Raw genomic sequence first — 23,928 nt, forward strand, 5'->3', positions numbered from 1 at the left:
CCTGCACCCTCTGCCACGCCACCCTGTGTCCAGTCCCTTCCATATCTCTCTCCAAACCCAAGGGATCATTTGCTTCTTGAGATAAATACATTAAATGAATCTATTGTGTCTGCAGAAACAGTTGCTTGGTTGACCATTTCTCTGATCAGGCACAGCACCTAGAGGGCAGTAAGGGATGGACTGTGTGGGTTTCACGTCAACCCTGAAAGGACAGCCATGTCAGGAAAGGAGGCAAAAGGAGAAGGGGTGAGGGGAAGCGGGTGAGCAGGCCGGGGTGGGCGGGGAAGGGGTGAGGGGAAGCGGGTGAGCGGGCCAGGGGGAAGGGGTGAAGGGAACCGGGTGAGCGGGCCAGGGGGAAGGGGTGAGGGGAAGCGGGTGAGCAGGCCAGGGGGAAGGGGTGAGGGGAAGCGGGTGAGCAGGCCGGGGGGGAAAGGGGTGAGGGGAAGCGGGTGAGCAGGCCGGGGGGGAAAGGGGTGAGGGGAAGCGGGTGTGCAGGCCGGGGGGGGAAGGGGTGAGGGGAAGCGGGTGAGCGGGCCAGGGGGAAGGGGTGAGGGGAAGCGGGTGAGCAGGCCGGGGGGAAGGGGTGAGGGGAAGCGGGTGAGCGGGCCGGGGGGAAGGGGTGAGGGGAAGCGGGTGAGCAGGCCGGGGGGAAGGGGTGACGGGAAGCGGGTGAGTAGGCCGGGGGGAAGGGGTGAGGGGAAGCGGGTGAGCAGGCCGGGGGGGGAAAGGGGTGAGGGGATGCGGGTGAGCGGGACGAGGGGAAGGGGTGACGGGAAGCGGGTGAGCAGGCCGGGGGGGAAAGGGGTGAGGGGAAGCGGGTGAGCAGGCCGGGGGGGGAAGGGGTGAGGGGAAGCGGGTGAGCGGGACGAGGGGAAGGGGTGATGGGAAGCGGGTGAGCAGGCCAGGGGGGGAAGGGGTGAGGGGAAGCGGGTGAGCAGGCCGGGGGGGGGGAAGGGGTGAGGGGAAGCGGGTGAGCAGGCCGGGGGGAAGGGGTGAGGGGAAGCGGGTGAGCGGGACGAGGGGAAGGGGTGAGGGGAAGCGGGTGAGCAGGCCGGGGGGGGGAAGGGGTGAGGGGAAGCGGGTGAGCAGGCCGGGGGGAAGGGGTGAGGGGAAGCGGGTGAGCAGGCCGGGGGGGGGGAAAGGGGTGAGGGGAAGCGGGTGAGCAGGCCGGGGGGGGGAAGGGGTGAGGGGAAGCGGGTGAGCAGGCCGGGGGGAAGGGGTGAGGGGAAGCGGGTGAGCAGGCCGGGGGGGGGAAGGGGTGAGGGGAAGCGGGTGAGCGGGCCAGGGGGAAGGGGTGAGGGGAAGCGGGTGAGCAGGCCGGGGAGGGGGAAAGGGGTGAGGGGAAGCGGGTGAGCAGGCCGGGGGGGGAAGGGGTGAGGGGAAGCGGGTGAGCAGGCCGGGGGGGGGGGGAAGGGGTGAGGGGAAGCGGGTGAGCAGGCCGGGGGGGGAAAGGGGTGAGGGGAAGCGGGTGAGCAGGCCGGGGGGGGGAAGGGGTGAGGGGAAGCGGGTGAGCAGGCCGGGGGGGGGGAAGGGGTGAGGGGAAGCGGGTGAGCAGGCCGGGGGGGGGAAGGGGTGAGGGGAAGCGGGTGAGCAGGCCGGGGGGGGGGAAGGGGTGAGGGGAAGCGGGTGAGCAGGCCGGGGGGGGGAAAGGGGTGAGGGGAAGCGGGTGAGCAGGCCGGGGGGGGGAAGGGGTGAGGGGAAGCGGGTGAGCAGGCCGGGGGGAAGGGGTGAGGGGAAGCGGGTGAGCGGGCCAGGGGGAAGGGGTGAGGGGAAGCGGGTGAGCGGGCCGGGGGGGGGAAAGGGGTGAGGGGAAGCGGGTGAGCAGGCCGGGGGGGGGGGGGAAGGGGTGAGGGGAAGCGGGTGAGCGGGCCAGGGGGAAGGGGTGAGGGGAAGCGGGTGAGCAGGCCGGGGGGGGAAAGGGGTGAGGGGAAGCGGGTGAGCAGGCCGGGGGGGGGGGGGGGGGAAGGGGTGAGGGGAAGCGGGTGAGCGGGCCAGGGGGAAGGGGTGAGGGGAAGCGGGTGAGCAGGCCGGGGGCCAGCAGGCCTTTCCTGCCTCTCAGAACAGCTGCGTTGCTCATTCTGACCCGGGGGGCTCCACAGGGGCGGACTCTGTGCTCCCTGCAAAGACGGCAGTGGTTGATGCCAGGCTGCAGGGCAGCCCCCCCTGGTCTGAGCTGGCTCATTCCTCAGGTGCTGTCTTAGGCCATTCTCGCATGGCTATAAAGAAATATCTGAGGCTGGGTGATTTATAAGAAAGAGGTTTAACTGCTCACAGTTCTGCAGGCTGTACAGGAAGCATCTGCTTCTGCGGAGGCCTCAGGAAGCTTCCTTTCAGTCGTGGGCAGAAGGCGCATGACATGGTGAGAGATGAGCAAGCCGGGGAAGCAGGAGGCCACACAATCTTAACCGGATCTGGGGCAAACTCAGAGCCAGAGCTCACTCATGAGCAAGGGCGTGGCCCAAGCCACTCGTGAGGGACCCGCCCCACGATCCCGATACCTCCCGCCAGGCCCTACCTCTGAGACTGAGGACTCACCGCATTTTAACAGAGATCTGGAGGGGACAAAAATCCAAACTGTATCAGGCACTCCACAAGGTTTGCCAAACACACCTGCAGACCCGGAGCTCCCCCTGAAAACGTCCACCCGAAGACACTCCGGTGTGTCCCTGCGGCACAGGCAGGGATCACACTGAAAGGGAACGTGTGTTGGTCGGCTGGTTTCCACTTTTGTCACTGTTCCAACTTCGTCCTCACCTTGCAACAGGCGCCTCTCGGGAGTGCAGCAGGATTTCCGCACAGGGCAGGAGAGCGGTGCCGAGGCTTCCTCCAGGCCCGGATACCCTTTACAATCCATCTGGCTTGCTACTGGAATGCAATTTATTCAAGGTTATCGACAAAGTCGGGGTCCAAGCTGGCACTGCCGTCAGCAGGGAAAATACTTTTTTTCTCTTTGGTGGGGAGCAGGGAGACAGAAGATATGGAGACTTGCCCCATCCATCAACTTGAGCATTTTCTTTGAAACCAGCATTGCCCATAAATCTCTACTGCTTGTGACTGGCATGCGGGAACATCACTCGTAAGTACGTGGATGAAACTGGAGACAGTTTAAATCATCATCTGGAGGGTTTTATGCAGGGTTTTAGTCGGGCTTCGGCAAGGGAGTAATTAAAACTACACATTTCATCCTTTGAGCTTGTTCCTCATTGCGGGGACAAAACGTATCACGCGTCACCTGCTGTTTACATTTTGCGGTGCAAAATGACATCTCAGAACATTGAACCGTGATACAGGAATTCTTTTCTACTGAAGGCATCAGCGAATATCAGTGCCAAAAAGATCCCAGATGTATTTTGGCCAAATCCACTTATTTTACAAATAAAGTAATAGCTGCAAAGAAATTAACGTGTTAAATTTCTCTTGTAGGATTTACTTTATGTTTTAAACACATCCTTTACAGTTCAATAAAAGTTAATGGAGCATTGACTAGTAAGTACTAACTCTCTACACCTGGCCCTTGTGGCACCTACACACGAATATAAAACAACTGGTTAAAGGATTGTTCACACTTAGTAAAAACTACTCCTGCTCTCAAGCTAAAGACTGACATACTCAGTGTTTTTTGTTTTTTGTTTGTTTTTTGTTTTTGTTTGTTTTTTGAAACAGAGTCTCTCTCTGTCACCCAGGCTTCAGTGTAATGGCAGGATCTTAGCTCACTGCACCCTCTGCCTCCCAGGTTCCAGCGATTCTCCCGCCTCAGCCTCCTAAGTAGCTGGGATTACAGGCACCTGCAATCATGCCCGGGTAATTTTTTTTTTTTTTTTTTAGTAAAGACGGAGTTTCACCACGTTGGCCAGGCTGGTCTTGAATTGCTGACCTCAGGTGATCTGCCTGCCTCAGCCTCCCGCAGTGCTGGGATTACAGGCACGAGCCACCGTGCCCAGCCCACACTCAGTCTTTTAAAAGTGGTCAGGGTGAACTCACGAGCACCCGCGTGCCCACGTGCATGTCAAGCACAGCGGAGCCAGCTCCCTCTCCCGTGACCCCACATCCCCAGACTCTGGCTCCAAAGGGGAGCCCCCGTGTGCACAGCCAATAGTCCCCTGGGATGGCCAGGTCTGGAAACTCCATCACAGGCACTCTCGTGGGACAGGAAGACTCAGAGAACATGACAGCTGCCTTCAGCTGCCCGGAAGGCAGCCCGTGATGGTGGACGAGAGAGATTCTGCAGCACTCCAGAAGGCAAAGTACAGGGTCAGTGGACAGAAGGAAGGAGGAGGCTGATTTCAGCTTCCTGAGAAGCATCTGTTAGTCATCGGAACTGTTCAAACATGGAAGTGCCTCCCGGGGAAAATGCCAGAGCGGAGGGCAGGCAGTGCCTCTCGGGAGTGCAGCAGGATTTCCGCACGGGGCAGGAGAGCGGTGCCGAGGCTTCCTCCAGGCCCGGATACCCTTTACAATCCATCTGGCTTGCTACTGGAATGCAATTTATTCAAGGTTATCGACAAAGTTGGGGTCCAAGCTGGCACTGCCATCAGCAGGGAAAAGACTTTTATTCTCTTTGGTGGGGAGCAGGGAGACAGAAGATACGGAGACGTGCCCCATCCATCAACTTGAGCATTTTCTTTGAAACCAGCATTGCCCATAAATCTCTAGTGCTTGTGACTGGCATGCAGGAACATCACACGTAAGTACGTGGATAAAACTGGAGACAGTTTAAATCATCATCTGGAGGGTTTTATGCAGCTGAACAGTTTGTTTTCTAGTGAAAGGGCAAAATATGACATTTAATTTTAACCAAAAAAAAGGGCAGTTACCTCAGTGGAGCATTGTTTTGTTACAATGGACTTATTAAAAACTCTAATCAGCTGGATGGCCAGGGTTCAGAATCCACCCAGCCCCGTACACAGCGTGAGAGCAGACAGCGCGGTGTTCTCATGCCGTGAGCCACTGGGGTGTCCTCCATCCAATGATGCGAGGACACCGTTCACTGCTCCAGCGACGTGAGAGCAGACGCCTGGTGAACACTGCCACGGTCCTAAAAGTCCACAATAAACTCTCAACGAACTGGCCTTTCACTTCTTACCAGCATAGACAACACCCGTCTATATGTTTACCTTATTGGGAGAAGAAAATATTAAACACAGGCAAGCAATGGCAATTGCCTCGTTCTTCATAGACTCCCGTTTTGTATGATGACCTTCTCGTCTTTTACATTCAAACTGTGCTACTGATGGCTTCCCTCAGGCAAATTGTGTGGAGGTATGGCCATCGCCCTATTAAGTAAACTAGAGAGTATTTGGTGGCATTTAGTGATTCCCAAAAAAACCTCAGAGACCTATTAGGACCATACAGAAGAAACAATGGAACCATCTATATAGTCAGACCTGCTAGGAGACATAAGAGCTGAAGAGAGAAATATACAAACTAGACCAAAGCTATCATTCCCTTTATGGAGGGAAGAAAGTGTTGTGGCTATTTTCAAGCACATAAAATAACCAGTGAAAGTGGCAAAGGAAGAAAAGTCCCTCCTTCCTCACCCCCTACAGCTCGGTCTCTGTATTTTCACTTAGACGTGACTCCTGCTGCCTCATCATTCGATTTTCCTTTTGGGCAGGGACTCATCAGAAATAGTCTCTGCATCATCCCCACGCCACCTAACGCTTCACACAGAATGATTCCACCAAGTTTACTCAATGGCATGGGCTCACGAAAGCATGCATCCGTTGGCATTCTCAAAGTCTCAGGGAACTTCTAAAGCTAAGCTGAGTCCTACAAGTGCAGATTGTTTTGCGGCATGTGACAATGACACAGTCCGTTAGCCTGTGAGGCCATGAGCAGTTTCCCAGAGCAGTTTCCGGAGCAGCACGCCACGTCTTTGTGCACCAACCTGCAAAGGGAAGCTCCAACCCCGCTCAGGGGCCAGGGTGGCCAATGAGGAATCGCACCGACAGGCCAGTGGGCTGCATTCAAATCGGTGCCACCCCACCCTTTCTCGCTGCAAAATGAAACCAAAGTTCACGGTGGACAAAGATGCACAATGGTCTTAGACAATCTCTCCTCCTGGGAAAGCTCTTGACAACAAGCAGTTAGACACAAAAATGTTAAAAACCAACTGGATTTTAAACTTCCTGTCACATAAATTAAAATGCACATTTTAAAATAATGTAGTTGCCATTTGTCCGCATCTCTTGGTTTATGACCACATTGTGGATAGTCTAATGTCTAACTTGATAGCATTACTACAGGTTATAATTCATTTCTACTTAAGAGAAGAAAATCTAGAAAGAGAACATTGTTCTTTCTTCAATCAGCTTTGACTGCACAGAGGTGGCAGGAATGGCCACCTTTTGCGACAATGGAATACAGATCCCTGAGCAAACAGCACTCCCAACTCCCTGTGATTGGCGCAGACATTTCTGTTCTCCGTGGTGCCACCTGGCGGTCAATAATCTAACTGCGTCTTAGTTCAGAGAGAAGCACCATTGTCCGCCGGGACCCAGACCTTCGCCCACGGCCGCAAACCCCGTCACTCGCCTTCATGCCATCTCAGGACCACAGTCCTGGAACACACGTCTCCTCTCTTGGACATCTAATGAAAAAGAGTATATGTCAAATGCCTTTAGGTTTCTTAACAGGGTAAGAGGTGAACAGAGTTATAGTCTTGATTTGGAAATATATCTCCAATATTTATTGATCCAAATTTTCAAATTGGAATAAAGATATTATACCAGCTGCCAATAGACACGTGGAAATTATAGCCAACTTAGGATCTCATAACTGGGATTCAGCTTATAACATAACAGAACGGTGATCGAGACTGATAGTTGTCCACCCAAATCCGTTTTGCCAATTTTCTACAACAGAAGGGTTGCAGGTGGGAGTATGGTGTCTGCCAGATGGGAACCCCGCTTCCAAACCACTTGTCGCTGGCTGTGGCCCCAGGAGTTGGCTCTCCTCAAGGGAAACGTAGAGAGCAGTAGGGGTGCCTGCCCTTCAGGCCTTCTTGCTGGCTAGAAAGAGCACGTACAGCAACCTTTGCAGCCTCGCGTTGGAAGTGACAGAGCCTCCACTGTCATTCTGGTTCCCTGAGTGGCAGAGGGCACCAGGGCAGCCTACCAGCCTGAAATGTTCACTTCAGAGTTCCTGTATGAAGAAATTCCGTATTTTCCAATTCATTGAATTAGTCTGAGTCTCCTGTTACAGCAGCTTAGTTTAACAATCCCCACATGGCAAATCAAGGTCGAAAATTGTTTTAACAGTGACCACAGGATTCAAAGTTCATTTGTGTATAGGGTTCATTAATGGTTTTATCAATGACAATGGCTGCATTAAGTCTAAGAGCTTTTCAGAAATATGTACTATAGCAACACAAAAATAGTTAAGAAGCAATTTTACTTTATACAATATGGCATAATTTTATAGACAGTGCCAATCACTTATCAATTTTGATGAGGCCCATGAACATAGTGGTTTCTAATAGACTAAATCGATCTTAAGCACCGTACAGCTAAAGTCGCAGCAAATCTCTACTCTCTAATTGTTTAAAAATGGTGGCTCTTGGTTTCCAATATGGCAATTTGACTTTGAAAAAAAAAAAAAAAGTACTTTCACAGATTGCAACAAATCAAAACAATGACCAGACACTGGACATGTAGCTGGAAAGTTGGGAATTCATAAATTAACTTCCCAAACTTCAAAGATGCTGCAATTTCTGGTTGAGCAAGAAATAGCTCATTTCCTGTTCAACAGGCTTCCAACACTGAGTCAAACAGAGCAATCAGATGATTCAGACCTCTGCTGAGTGGCCCTAATGGACGCCTCCAAAACTTACAATGAAAAGCATACTCAGAAATCTTTACCCTCGTCCACACTGCTCAGCAAGACTCCGCCATCTGTAATTCTACCAATTGCCGCTGTGTGGAGATAGCCTGGTGTGGACTCTTGTCCCTATCATCTCCGTTCTCAGATGCGGCGTCAATGGGAACACCTGGACTTCCTTGGCGAAATCAGCGCTTCTCTTATTTTGTCCCTGCGTATATAAGATCCCTGTAGTCTGATGCGTTATCACAGTGAGTCATCACAGGAGTCCAGGAAGACAGGACTTTAAAATTCAAGGCTGTCTCTGCAGATGGAGCAGATGAGCACGGAATGCAGCCTCGCCACCCAGCCGCTGGCAGAGCCCGTATGCTTCCTCAGCTTTGAGAACTGTTGGCAGATTCACTGCGAGTGTGAGCGTGCAAGCCGCCTCCCAGTGGATGGACGAGCCACTCTCATGTCTGGTAAGCAGAGGCCAGAGCACATGTCCTCTCGAGGTGCAACAGGAGCGGGTTGTCATGACTTTCCTTCTGGTTGTGGACGTGCAAGGAAACTTCGTTTCTTTCTTCATCACTGGGCCTTCTTTGAGGCAAGTAAACATGGCTTTTCTATGTCTCGATTAAATGGCAAATGTCCTGAACGACACCCATTCCACCTGCCAGCATGATAAATTTCCAAAGAAAAAGTCCATGGTAAGATTCCTGGAAAAGAACATCAGTTTTTACTTAGGAAATGCCTGAAGGACATGAGCAATGGGAGCCCCTCAGGGGACCTGGTGGCCAGGACACCTCTCTCCATCACAGGCACAATCCACAGCCCAGAGGCCTTTCCAGGGGGCTCAGACACAACTTCTAGGGTCATGCAGCCCTGCAGATGTACAAGACACAGGAAACTAAGCAGACCTCAAACCACCCCATGACATTCTCTGAAATTCTTTTGTTTTAATAAATCTCAGACATGGTACTTGTCATTTACCATTTTCTCCTAAAAATCAGAGGCATAAATCACCGTAAGTGTTGACATCTTCTTGTTAGCTGGTTTCAGAAAACATTATCTACTGAAACTACAAGAGCAGAAAAGGTTTAATCCCATAAAAATTATGTTCTGTGACTTTTGTCCTGGCCAGATTGGAAAACTTCTTCATTGAAGTTGTCAGCCATGATGGGCACAAGAAGCAGAGGAGTTTCATGCGTGCGAGTTAGGTAGGAAGATCCACCCTTGGAAGAAACCACCAGCTAAAAATCTGGTGACCAAAAGAAGGGATTGGGGTTAGGGGTCCTGGCTATGTGGAAAGGTTTATTTCTCCACCTGGACAATGGACATGAGAGCAATGTCTATTCCACACCCTGTCTCTGAATTCTTCCCTTGGTAATAAGCAGGGAAGAGTATAGAGTCTGGACAAGAGGAGACAGGAGACAGGGACGTTCGTTAAGGACGACCCGAGCACATACTGTACACAGAGGAACTAGAGGACGAGCAGGTGCTTCTTCCCGATCGCAGCCTTGGGTCTCAGGAGAAATCAGTGAAGAATCCAGAATAATTGCTGGAGCCATTCTTAAAAAGCTACCCTACGAACGAGTTCCATTTATTGCAGAATAAATCAAAACCTCTAATGAAAACGCTGATCCACCACCTTTCCCATCCTCACGTCCACCGGTTTTCTGTTTGCAGTGGAAGCCACTGGGGGGGTCTCGCGAACTTCCCACTCAGTCTGAGCTTGGAGCACCAACGGCAGGATCTGAGCTCCTTCCAGGCGGAGGCTCCTCACAAACGCTCTCCACACACCCCCGTTTCATTCTCCCACCAACACTGGACAGCACTTCTCACTTTTTTCCACAGCTTTTTCCATCACTACATCATCACTTTTAGAACATTCCTGCAAATTCTCAGGCTGGAGGTCTGGTGTTAATTTTCATTTCAGGGCCTAAAACCATGCCTGACTCAAAGGGGTTCAATATCTCAACATGTATTTGCTAAATGAATGACTTTCTTTCGTCACTGATTTTATCACTGTTTTGTATGTTTATTTTCTTTTTCCTTTCCTTTTTTTTTTTTTTTTTGGAAAGAAGGTCTCACTCTGTCAACCAGGCTGGAGTGCAGTGGCACAATCACAGCTCACTGCAGCCTCAGGCCCCCCAGGCTCAAGTGATCCTCCCACCTCAGCCTCCCGAGTAGCTGGGACTACAGGCATGCACCACCACACCTGGATAATTATTTCGTAGTTTTTGTAGACACAGGTTTTCTCCATGTTGCCCAGGCTTATCTTGAGCTCCTGGACTCAAGTAACCCACCATCTCAGCCTCCCACAGTGCTAGGATTACAGGCTTGAGCCACTGCACCCAGCCTGTACATTTGTTTTCTATTTGTGACGATTTGTGATTCTTCTTCTCCTGCAAATTTTTAAAAAACATTACCTTGAGTTGATCATTGCAGAATGTATACATGTATCAAAATGTCACATTGTACCTCATCAACATGTACAATTATGATTTGCCAATTAAAATAATACAAAACTCTTTAAAAATTAAAAACCATCTATTTCCCTGGTATTTCTGGGATGATTTTTTTTTTCAATGACTTTTGAGAATGCTTTTGCTTTGTTCTCAAATCCTTGATTATCTCCGTCATTACTGGTTGGGTATCCGTTATCTGAAATGCACGGGACCAGAAGTGTTTCAGATTTCAGATTATTTCACAGTTGAAAATATTTCCATATATATAATGAAATATCTTAAAAATGGAAACCAAGTATAAACAGGAATTCATTTATGTTTCATACACACCTTATGCGCATAGCCGGAAGGTAATTTTATTATTCCCGTGGGAGCACTGAAAACACCATGTGTTCTGTGCCGGCATTCAACTGTGACCTGCCATGTGAGGTCAGGTGTGGGATGTTCTATTTGTCGCATCAGGTCAGTGCTCACAAAGCTTTGGATTTTGGAGCCTTCTGGATTTCTGACTTTCAGATTTGGGATGCTCCGCCTGTATCTAAGTCTTCCATTGTCTCCTCCTGACTTCCTGAATAAATACTCGTATCATTAGCAAATAATGATAGCTTTAGAACTAATTTCCCCAAGTTACAGATGTAACATGTTCAGGTTATTTTTTGTACTGATTGGTCTTTCCACCCTTCTTAAGATGTTACAGGGGTGAAAGCCCGGGATGTGCCAGCAGGCCGCTCTGGTGTGGTACACGGAGTCTCTATTACAGGCTGCTCTGGTGTGGGACGCGGAGTCTCTATTACAGGCCGCTCTGGTGTGGGACGCGGAGTCTCTATTACAGGCTGCTCTGGTGTCAATCTGAATGATGACAGGTAGTTCCCCGCCAGTCTCAGAGTTTCAGTGTGGTGCACGGCAGCTGTTCCTCCCCACTCAACACAGAGCTCATCTCACACCCGAAGCCCCCAGATCTGCTGAGTGTCCTTTCAGAGTGAGAGCTGCTTTGGGAGCACCGTCCGTGGCATCCAGACTGATGTGTATCCGTTCCGTCTGACGGGTCTGCAGCTCTGCGCTGTCCCGGCCAGGTTTCTGTAAGGGAGTCAGGGCAGCACCACAAAATAAACGGATGTGTTTCCACCTTTCCTGTAACACTCAGTCGAGTCTTACAGCCTTGGGAGTGTTGCCTCTGAAAAAATCCGAAAAAAGTGACTTTGGCTCTGGAACCTTTTTTGGAGGAAAATCTTTGAGAACTTTTACAATTTTTTCCAGTGTTGCTTATTTCTGTCTTCCTTGTTTATTTCTATTTTTATTTTAGATTCAGGGGGTACACGGGCAGGTTTGTTCCCTGGATATATTTCATGATGCTGAGGTCTGGGCTTTGATTGGTTCCATCTCCCAGGTAGTGAGCACAGAATCCAACAGATAGTTTTTCAGTTCTTGGCCTCCTTACACCCTCCCTCCTTTTTTCTTTTTTCTTTTTGAGATGGAGTTTCGCTCTCTCGTCCAGTGTAGTGGTGCGATCTTGGCTCACTGCAGTCTCCACCTCCTGGACTCCAGAGATTCTCCCGCCTCAGCCTCCTGAGTAGCTGGGATTACAGGTGCACGCTATTTTTTCAGTAGAGACAGGGTTTCACCAGGCTGGTCTTGAACTCCTGACCGCAGGTGATCCGCCTGCCTCAGCCAGAGTGCTGGGATTAGAGGCGTGAGCCGCTGCGCCCGGCTCCTCCCTCCTTTTGAAGTCCTCAGTGTCTATTCCCATCTTTATGTCCATGTGTATCCAAAATTTAGCTTCCACTTATAAGTGATGACATGCAGTATTTCATTTTTGTTTCTGCATTAATTCACTTAGGATCATGGCCTCCACCTTCCCATCGATGTTGCTGCACACAATATGCCTTCATTCTTTTTTAACGGCCGCATGGTATTTCATGGTGTATATTTACCACATTTTCTTTTTTTTGTCAACCATTTATGGGCACTTGGGTTGATTCCGTGTCTTTGCTATTGTGAATAGTGCTGCAGGGAACATACAAGTGCATATGTCTTTTTGATAGAATGATATGTTTTCCACTGGGTATATACTAGGTAATGGGATTGCGAGATCAAATGGTAGTTCTGTTTTTACTTCTTTGAGAAATCTCCAAAATGCTCTCCACAATGGCTGAACCAATTTACATTCTCACCAACAGTGTATAAGTGTTCCCTTTTCTCTGCAGCCTCTCCAACCCTGTTAGCTTCTAACTTTTTAGTAATAACTATTCTGACTAGAGTGAGATGGTTTCTCACTATGGTTCTGATTTGCACTTTTCTGATGATGAGTGATGTTGAGGATTTTTTTCATTTGTTGGTCACTTGTACGTCTTCTTTGAGAAGTATCTGTCCATGTCCTTTATCCACTTTCTAACGGGGTTGTTTTTGTTTCTTGATGTAAGTTTCTTGTAGATTCTGGACATGAGACCTCTATGAGAAGCATAGTGAATATTTTACTCCATTCTGCAGGTTGTCCATTTACTTCACTGATAATTTCTGTTGCTGTGCAGAAGTTCTTTAGTTTGGTCCCACTGTCAATTTTTGTTTTTGTTGCAATTGCTTTTGAGGACTTAGCCATAAATTCCTTGCCAAAGCCAATATCCAGAAGGGTATTTCCTAGGTTTTCTTCTAGGATTTTGTTATTTTGATATCTTACATTTAAGTCTTTAATCCACCTTGAGTTAATTTTTGTATATGGTGATATGGAGGGTCCAGTTTCATTCTTCATGTGGCTGGCCTGTTTTCCCAGCACTATTTGCCGAACAGAGAGTCCTTTCCCTACTGTTTATTTTTATCAATTTTATCAAAGATCAGTTTCTTACATATGTGCTGCTTCATTTCTGGGTTATCCACTCTATTCCACTTGTCCGTCTGCCTATTTTTGTGCCAGTACCATGCTGTTTTGGTTCATGGAGTCTTGCAGTATAGTATGAAATTGTGTTTCCCTCTTCTTTTGACCCAGGTTAGTCTTTCCCTCAAATTGTCCACTTATCTAGACTTTCTAAACTATGAGCACAGTTATACATTAGGTATTTTAATCATCTGCTAATCCATTTGCTGAATCTTCTTGCTCATTGATTTTTGTTTGTCTTGATACTAGATTTCGTGTGTTTGAGAGGCAGTAGGAGGGAAGTGGCCTGCCATCATGGAAACTCACGGGCACCATGGCACTTTCGTCAAGGAGTTACAGGAGGAATGAAGGGCCTTATGCTTAGATTTTCTGTGAGTTTCCAGGCCTAATGCTCCACATTGGCCCACAGAATGCCAAGTTTTTCTACCTCCCGTGCCACACCCCGAGGCGCCACTGGCCACTGGCTATGGTGCCAGCACCTGAGGGCTGAGTCCTTTCTCTGATCTGGTCACCATGTGAGGCACGGGAGTGACAGCACCCCTCAAGGTGATCAGAGGTGTCGTGATCAGCATAACTCAGCACTCTCGAAAGACACAACTCAGCACTCTCAAGAGACCGGTCCACACCAGGAATTTCATGGGGGCGGGACAGGGAACACACTGTCCTTCTACCAAACATAGTATTCTTCCTCTTAGATCAGGGGGCCCCACTCCCCGAACTGTGGCAGGTTATTGGTCCATGGCCTGTTAGGAACTGGGCCACACAGCAGGAGGTGAGAGGCAGGCAAGCAAGAGAAGCTTCATCTCCCCGTCACTCACATGACCACTTGAGCTCTGCCTCCTGTCAGATCAGCAGTGACATTAGATTCTCACAGGAACATGAGCCCTTTGTGAACTGCACATGTGAAAGATGGAGGCTGCACACTCCCTATGAGAATCTAATGTCTGATGATCTGTCACTGTCTCCCATCACCCCCAGATTGGACCATCTTGTTGCAGGAAAACAAGCTCAGAGTCCCACTGATTCAACACGATGGTGAGTTGTATAATTATTTCACTGTATATTACAATATAGTAGTGATGGAAGTAGATTGCACAATACATGTAATGGACTTGAATCATCCTGAAATCCCCCGCCCCGGTCCGTGGAAAAACTGTCTTCCATGAAACAGGTCCCTGGTGCCAAAAAGGTTGGGGACTGCCGTCTTAGATGATATCTTCCTACTGCGTCCCCACACAGAGGAAGGGACAAGACAGTTTTCTGAGGTCCCTTTTATAAAGACACTAATCCCATGTGTGGGGCCTCCACCCTCATGACTTAATCCCCTTTCCAAAGGACACACTTCCTAATATCACCACCTTGGGAGTTAGGATTTCAACTGATGAATTTTGGGGGAGACACAAAATTCAGTCCGCAACATATACTATTCATCAAAACATGTATCCATTATAAATAACGGCGAATTCACTATAGTTTGTCTTCTGGATGGACATTGATATCCATCCAGATGCATTTTAGAGGGACATTACCTCAATAAAAAAAAAAAATCAATAAAACAATATTTCTTCTGAAATTCTAAATGGCCAGTACATTTAGGTCAGGTTTAATCATTACCTAAAGTGACTGAAATCAGGAGAGTCAACAATTGTAGCCTGTCTAGAGTCTTTCGCTTTGGAATGAAAGTCTATAGAATTTAAGGCAAATGTAAAAAGCAACTGCGCTATGGTCATCTAATAAATACACAGAATTTGTGGACTGAGTCCTACTGCCTCAATTTATCTGGTTACACCTGGCATTGTATTGACATTTATGTGCTAGAGTTAACAGCAGTATAAATCTGACCATATTTGGATCATTTTCCCCTTACCATATATAATGGATAAACCTCTCCCTCTCATGAGTTTAAAAACTACATAATTTGCAATAGCAGGACCATGATATTAAACATCATATTATAAGCAAAATACGTACAGCTATTGGTAATAAATTGTAACACTTAATATATAGTAATCAGTGGTAACACTGTATGACGACTATAAGTAATTTCATTGTAATTATAGAGCATTAGTTTATAACGTAAGAAACAATAGTATTATAATTAAATTTTAAAAGTTGATGAAAATAACGTATTGTCATCCACTTGGAAACAAAATACCCAAGAAAAACAAACAGCCCCCTTCAGGACATCTGAATCTTAATAACTCAGCTGCTTCCACATTACTGTGTTCAGGTATTCGAGGGAATCTCATTCTCCCGGGCAAATGAGGGCTTCACAGCTTTACTGTTAGTAAAACCCGGAGATCCTCCTAAGATCCCCTGAGGCGCTGTCTCATCCTAGGAACAGCAGGACAACGGGCAAGGCAATGGCGTGTGGCTGCCCTGCCACCTCCCAGGTGGAGGGCGTTGGCTGGAGACCTGAACAGCCCCACTGTTTCTGCGAGGAAGGGACAGTAATTTCACCCACCCTCGGGAAGCGGGGGAGAATGCAGTTTGGGGTCGCCGGGGGCCCCGGGGACAGAGTTTCAGGCATGAGCACAGAAGGAGGAGGAAACAGCTCAAAGCAAACGCCTTTCTTCATACAGGAAGTAAAATATTGTGTCTTTTCTCTACAGCTAATCTCTTTGTGTGTCATCAAAGAACATGCGGAGACTATCTCAGTCCATGCCCAATATAGAGACTAAATCTCACTTCAGAATCTGCATATACATAGGTATCAGAACTGCATGTACCAGAGATTAAATTTAAATCTTTTTCCGCTACCAAAAAGACGTGTGTTTCCTCTCTGCTTTTGGAAAGGCCCGTCTCGGAACAGAATAGAGAAACCCACTTATAATCGGTCTTATTCAACATATTTCAGACAACATCACAGGCATCTGATGTATTATCTAATTAATCCACAATCGACCCGTCTACAATAGGGTTTAACAAATACAAAAACAGAGGCCCAGGGAGGGCACACAGGTGGACACGACCTTTCATCCCTTCTCACTGTGCCCCTCCCAGAGCCCCGCTCTTCTCCTGGGCTAGCAGCGTGCACACATCACTCATTCTTTCTTACTCCTCTCAGGGAGTTAACTATGAGCTATTGCACTAAACACATCTACCCGTTTATGCATTTCTGATGTAATTCTTAAATATATTTGATGGGTGTTTTTATTGTGCCCGCTTTTCAAATAAGGGAAACGAAAAGTGTCATGTTCAATACTTGGGAGGGAGCATTTCCCCCGGGTTTGGCTTATTCCGTGACCACGATCACCGGCCCCGCTGGGTGTGTGGCTTTCATTACTACGGTCGGTCCCCAGCTCGGGGGAATGATCGGTAAGGCTGCTGGGAAGGAATTGAGCTCCCAAGTTAGAAGCTGTAAGATTAGAAACTGGAAGAAACTAATACAAACAGTGTGAAGCACAGACAGCTAGCAGGTGCTCCAGGAAGATAGTGAAATTCTAAGACCGTATGAGGGTTTAAATAAATGAAGCTCGGATTTGTGTGACTGTAGTCTGTGGACCCATGTAACGCGAAAGCAGGAACTACCTGAAGGCAAAGAGGCCTCAGCAGCTGGGCTGCCTACATAATTGGTGGCGTCCAGCACAAAATGAAAATGCTCCTTAATCCAAAACTGTCATGAACATCAAGAGAGAGACACCAGAGCATTAAAGCCAACGCTGCGTGTGCAGGAGACGCACACTCACGCAGCCACCCTGCCCGAAGGCAGCTCAGCACTTCCTGGGAATCTCTGAGCTTGCAAAGCTGCATCTTTCTCTCGTGTCCGAGAACTGACTTCCTCTAACAGGCTACACATCCGAGGCTCACAGAGCACCCTAGCTTGGTGGGCAGCAGGCCCCAGGGTAGCCCTCAAACACACAGAGGAAAGTCAGGACCTGGCTGTCGCAGAAGAATCCAACTTCCATCCACTTGCAGGGGGAGGGAGGGAAGGAGAGGGAGATACGGTCAGAGATGGTCAGGGTTAGGAGGACCAGGGCCCGGTGCCTTGGACTCTGAGCTGAGGTTGCCACGACCTGGCACAGAAGCCCCATGATGGTGACATAGTTAATCCCCCACATCTCGCGGGAGAGATTTAAGTTTAAGGAAATTTCGAATGGTCATTGGAGACATTTTTCTTTTTGAAGGAAATTGACAATGCCTGCCCTCCCGTGGGCAGCTGACTGATGTTATGATTTGATGATTTGATGCTATTAGTTCCAATGGTAGTTTCGGGGGATCGAAACCTGCCTGTTTTTCTCAGACACCTAAGATCTTCCTAAGACCATGGGGGACGGGTGGAAGAGTGAAGCCCCACCCACCTGCCTGCAGGCCCTCTGGAGGACTGAGGTCAGCTGCTGGGACCGTGGGCTCCTCTGCCGAGCTCCCAGCTGGCTCCTGCTGCAGGGGCCAGATGAACTCCCCGTTGCAGAACAGATCCATGTCTACCCAGTCTGCTCATGAGGTGGGCCGGGAGCCTGGCACCTAGAGCTTGCATTTCCCCAGAGATTCTGTCTGGACGTTCTGGATCAGAGGGTGGGCTGGCACACAAACCGTGTCGGGGCACCTCTCAGGGAAAGGAAGCCTGGGCCTCCACGCCCTCTTCAGAGTAAACGAGCATATGAGAGGCTCACGGGACAGTGAGGTGTGGTCCTCCGGCAGGCACGGGGCCCTTGTACTCACCCGCTGCAGCACCCCTTGCTGGGGCCTCTCTCTAGGCTGGAGAAGGATGGAGCCCTCTCCAGACTCCCTGAGCCACAGCAGCCCTCCCTCACCGACTATCTGTTCCAACTTGCCTGGATGCAAACAACCTACTCTCAATGCATTTTCTGGGACCCTTGCTCATCAGAGTCTCCCGTTTTCTGTAATTCAGTTACTTCACAAATTAAATTTTTATCTAGATTCAAAACATTTAGCAAAATGACCACCAGTTAGAACTTAATAGATCCAAATAAAGATAAAGTACACAATTAAAGGTTGTCTCCTAGACTGAGGTAATCCATCCTGATTCCATTTTTAGCCCAGAAATAGATTCACACTGCCTCTCCCAGATTAGCAAAGTCGGCAGCCGCCCGACAGCAAAGACAGTATCATTTTCAGCTTGTCCTTTTAACATCGACCTGACTGTGAGTCTCAGACACTAAAAATTAACTGGTTTATAAGGATGCTTGCGAGGTATAAATTTGAAAAATGTTAAACTGTGCATTGCCAAATAGGTCTCAAGTATTAAACATTCCCTTTCTTACTCAACAAACAAAGTTGATACAAAGGGAACAGCCCTTGACTTTTAGCTGAAGTTTTCATATGTCACAGATTTGTGAGAACCAAGAATCATGAACACGTATCTGATTTTCACAATTAACTATGATATGACGTTAGGGCTCCCTATAAGCCAGGCTATGGGGTACACATTTTTAATCAAAATGATAGTCAGTGAACATGAATTACAGTAATGAAGGTGCTGGGCCGCATCCTATTCAGTGATTCTACAGATAATGATGAGACCTGCGAGGGTGATCTGTTTCCGTTCCCAAACATGCATAGTGCACCCTGCACTGCTAATTCCCCAATCATGTCAGCAGTATGACAACTGTAAGGCTGGGAAGTCTCAGGGAATGTGGAACATTTGGCCAGAATGTTCCCTCAGAACACAGCAGCCTGAAGATACCCTATATGTTGGATTTAAAACGAGTACGTGGTGGTTTATCTCCGGAGAGGAAACCAGCAGGAAAAATTATGCAACAACTAGCTGAGCAAGCAACTGACACCATATGTTCCCACTGCAGACGTTATCTTACATCGTCTTTCACTCTCCCAGAGTATTAAAGAACAGAGTCATTCAAGAGAGATTTTAAATAAATAATTAAACCGATAAAACAAGAAACAAGTACGGTGGCAATAACACTTCATTTGATACCACTTTGTCTGAAAACATCAAACTCCACTAAGTGTCTGAGAGCCACAGATGTGCCTGATTATATTCTACCTCCAAAAGAAAAAGCTGAAAGACAATGGCAAAATGAACATTCTCTTCCTCTCCAAGAGTGGACTGACGTTTTAAAGGTGTGTGCCCATTTTCAGACCTCCAAAAAAGATACCGCGCGCATCCAAAAGGGATGCAACACCAACACGCCGTGACTTTGAAACTGGAGTTGAATGAATTTGCCATCAATACATGACAGAGCGACAGAAGTGGGCAGGATGGGATTTCTCTTGCGATACAAAGCTGTGAATGAAAGATGGACGAGGCAGTAGGGAACGCGCACAGAGCTAACGGTACGGGAAACCGACCACACAGAGATCGGCACAGGCGAGGGAAGACCCACGGCTGTCTTCATGCAGTTGGAGAATACAAGAGTGAGCCAGGAGACACTAAATAAGCGGAAACAAGTTTAAGAACTATATAAGGGGCCAGGCACGGTGGCTCATGCCAGTAATCCCAGCACTTCGGGAGGCTGAGGCAGGCGGATCACCTGAGGTCAGGAGTTCTAGACCAGCCTGACCAACATGGAGAAACCAGTCTCTACTAAAAATACAAAAATTAGCTAGGTGTAGTGACGCATGCCTGTAATCCCAGCTACTCGGGAGGCTGGGGCAGGAGAATCGCTTGAACCCGGGAGACTGAGGTTGCAGTGAGCTGAGATCACCCCATTGTACTCGACAGCCTGGGCAACAAGAGTGAAACTCCATCTCAAAAAAAAAAAAAAAGTATGTAAGGATTCAAGGACATCCCTTCCCTCCCCCCTTCACACTTCCGTGACGCTTCCCTTGGAACTCGGAGCTCTCTGCAGTTCTCACGTCTGCCCACATTCTCCTCTGGCACAGTAAACATAATTAGTATCACCATGTGCAGGTGAAGAGGCTGAGCCAGTGTTTCTCCACACACTTAGAATGAATTGGCCCCTGCATGAGGACTTGGTTTTGCTGCAAAGTGAAGACAAGTGGCCCTACAGAGACCATGCTGCCTTTGGAGGAGAGACCCAGGCATGGGCCTTGGCCACTGTCTCACCGCTTGGTTCCCTGTCTCCAAAAAGACATCGTGGGCTCCGTGAGGACAAAATGAGGTAATGTGTGCAAACCGGCACACACTGAAACTCAGTGGATACTAGTTCCTTTCTCTTTCGCCTTCCGTGAGTGTGCACCTGCTTCTGATAAAGTGAGGCAGAGCAACTGCTGCCGCCCCTTGATGCCCAGCAATTTCAGCAGATTTATGGTTTTGTGCTCTAGCTGAGAGCTGCTTAAATTGATTGCTGCCAAAGCATGTATCAATTCCTTCGTTCTAGATAGTTTATCTCGCAGGAGATGCTGGGCGCACACCAGAAAGGGGAAACAGATAAAGAGACACTATTGGGTTGTGTGCAAACCAAAGACAGAGCATCAGGCAGTGACCTTCTGGGGTCTGTCCCCCCGGTTACAGAAGTGGGATACGTTCTACCCTCATGTCAGTTTTGGGGTGTGCTGTGCGGCACCCAGCACGAGGCCTTTGCACCTGCCACTCTGTCCTGTTCAGGACAACCTGAAATCACCCCTTCGCCTGGCTGACCTCCGCTCAGCCCTCTGGGCTCGTAAGCTCCTCATGGAATTCTCCAGTAAGTCTGATCTAGGCCATGCTCCTTCATGACGCAGCTTCAGAGCTTCTCATTCCACTTCTAAAATAACTCCTCTGACTTCTATAATTATCTGTCTCAGTAAGTTATGTGAATTAATGACTACCTGCATCTTCTAGGCTTTATTTTATGGGTATTCTAATTTAAGATTACTTTTTAGTATTGATTGTTTACTGGTGTTAAAGCAAACTAAATTTGGGCTTTAGCAGCCTCCATACCAGCTGTGTGTAATAAGCTCCAATCTAACTCAGTATGTAAACAAATTGAGAGCCTAACTTACGAGTATGCTTTTGTAACGAATAACTGAGTCTCAGCCAATCACAGCCGCCAAGCTTCAACCAGTCACAGGCGGCCGACTGTTTAAACCAGGTTCAAATAAGGCCACACTGAGTGGCGACCAGTGGAGCTGTTTCTGTACCTCATTTCCTTTTCTCTGTCCATTAACGTTGTTTGACTACTTTTGGTTGTAGCAACAGACTTTCTGAACCTATTCTGACGCTAGGGCCTGCCCCCTTTATGATTCACCCTTTGCTCAGTTAAACTCTGTTAATTTAATTTGTCTAAAGGTTTTCTTTTAACACTGGCATTGTACTTTATCATTACGTATCAAAAGGTTTTGGTTTTCTTTATTCAGGCAAATATTTTATCTTAATATTTTTGCAATGGTATATTTAATATTAACATTTGATTTCATAATGTGAACATTGTAAGTATTTTGACAACAATGGATATCAACAAGTTTGCATTTTGACATCTATTTTTATTTTCTTTTAGTCAATACCTATTGATAGCTTCAATTTGCCTAAAAATATCAAAACCGCGTTTAGGGCAAGAACAGAAATCACCTTAATTTCAGAAACCATGTCTGGCTTTACTTCTAGAACAGTGGCTGGTACAAAATAGGTGTGTGGTCTTCAGCTTCCAAAACAGCTCCTGAATATCTCCCCTCCTGACATTCAGGCTTTGAGTAGATCCTCCCAGCGCGCGAGGGCTGGGCCTCGGGATGTGTTCCCAACCCACAGATATGGCCAAAGTGACAGGACGTCACTTCCGCGGTTAGATTATAAAAACCTCCTCCCCTCCCCTCTCCTCTCTCGCCTCCCCTCTCCTCTCTCGCCTCCCCTCTCCTCTCTCGCCTCCCCTCTCCTCTCTCGCCTCCCCTGATCCTTCCTCCCTCTCTCCCTCTCTCTCATAGAACCAGTTTCCCAGTGGAGGGGCCCATGTGGCGGGAACTGAGCCAGGCAGGGCAACGGCCAGGGAGGAGTTGAGACTCAGCCCCACAGCTGGAGAGGAGCTGGAGAGGCAGCCAGGAGACGGCTCTGGAAGCAGCTTCTTCCGGCCCAGCCTCGGGAGGGGGCGGGCCCAGCACGGCTGCAGACTGGGAGGGACCCTGAAGTGGAGGAGCCAGCCACGCTCTGCCCAAATTCCTGACCATATAAACGGCGGGTAAAACATGTGTCATCTGACGCCACAAAACACTGGGGTACTTCGTTACACAGCAATAGGTAACTAACTCACACTGTGAAAAGACAAAGATGAGGACAATTCTAGAATCAAGCAATGCCTCATTCCATGAGATAGAATGAGTGTTCCAGCGAGATGAGCAGAGGACGGGGCTCTGCAGGCAGAAAAGGGCTGAAGGAAGAGAAGCATGGGACAAACAGCAGGTCGGCTATCTCAAAGTCACCCTCCTTGTCGGGATAAAACAGAGGGGGCTTCCTGTGATCCCAGCTCAGGTGAGCTGGCCCCTTCTGAGGGGCTGCTGTGCTTCTCTGCCTTGGAAAATGCCTGTTTCAGAGTTCCATTTGCTGACGTAGAACATGAGTGAGTTGGTTCTGAGCTGTTCTGGTCTGCCAATGCCTAGTGCAGGAGCTCGGTCTAAACCCACGCTCTCCTAGAAACTCTTTAACAATTCTTAATTGCACACTCCTAGCCTGATGGATAAATATAATATTTACATCAAAGCAACAGTGGGGGAATGTGGTATTGTTTTGAGTTGTAGAAAAACTGAGGGCCCCACCAAATTCCATCTAATCCACAATTTTGCCTGGGCTTTGTGAAGGAACGCTTTCCTGAAGAGATGGAGGGTGTTAGCACGGGGCTGGAAAGACGGGAGTCACTTCACCAGGTGGGGAAGAGCTGCCAGACACAGGAAAGAGCACGAGCAAGTTAGGTTCACATGGAATAAGACGGTTATTGAGCATCTGATCAGGGCTGGTCGTTGAGTCCATGGCTGGAGAAGGGGACACAAGGCCCCTACCCTTGACAGTTTATTACTGAGAACAACATGAAAGCCTCAAGACAGGGCAGCGACAACAGCATCTCCAACCGTCTAGCACCTGTCTGCACGCGCTTCCTGGCCACACCACGGGGAGGCGCTGGCCCCGCCAAGAGTGATGCAGAAAGCTTCCCAGGACAGGCCAGCCTGACTCAGGCTGTCAGACCAGACGGTGAGAGTCATCCAGGCTGACAGGAGCTGAGTATTTCCATGGAACGGAGCAGCACCTCCCAGGGGCAGAGCCCCAAGGGCATGCGGAGAGACTGACACCCAGGCACCGGGAGTTTGGAGTTGAGCCTGGGGCCAAGGGAGCATGAAGCAAGGGGCGGCTCCCGCAGAATTACACCAGTGAGTGTGGTGATGTGTGCGGCACGGTGGAGGGCAGGGGAGGAGCCAGGAACACCACCCTGGGAGGCTGAGCCAGCTGCAACCACAGCACTGCACCAGGGAGGCAACGGGCATCCTCTGAGGCTGGCAGCAGAGGGCCGCCAGGCCCCTTGGCCCGTTCTGGAGGGCGGCTTGGCAGCAGCGTGGAAGGGGGATGGAGGATGATGCGTCCAAGTCAGCGAGCAGCAGGAGGGCTGCAGCAGGAGGGCTGCAGCTTTCGGGTGAGGGCCCTCAGGTGGCAGGGGGAGGCCCCAGCTCCCTCCTCCCACTCGCATCCCTGAAGCTCCAACTTTCATTCATTTCATATACTTGGCTCCTGTGTAAGTCTTTAGAGGAACGAAGCGTGGAGATACGGGAGCTTCTCAACCGGAATTCTCTGGTCTAGGGGACAAACGCTGCTGAGAGGGGATGCAGACAGGACCCACATGGGCAGCCGCTTGCATCCTGCCAGGCCACAGTGTCCTGTGTCCTCACATGCAGATCTGGCCTTTGAAGAACCTCGTTCACTGAGGTCAGCTTGGGCTCCCTGCCTTAGTTTCC

At 49.0% G+C, this 23,928-nt stretch overlaps 1 protein-coding gene across 2 annotated transcripts in view; it reads right to left on the reverse strand.

Moving 5' to 3' along the window:
* The window catches only part of GABRG3 (gamma-aminobutyric acid type A receptor subunit gamma3), a 568,731-nt gene that overhangs the window by 472,667 nt on the left and 72,136 nt on the right, over positions 1-23,928 (reverse strand). The window lies entirely within an intron of this gene.

This window comes from Macaca fascicularis, chromosome 7 (genome assembly GCF_037993035.2).
Source record: "Macaca fascicularis isolate 582-1 chromosome 7, T2T-MFA8v1.1".
Lineage (NCBI taxonomy): Eukaryota > Metazoa > Chordata > Mammalia > Primates > Cercopithecidae > Macaca > Macaca fascicularis.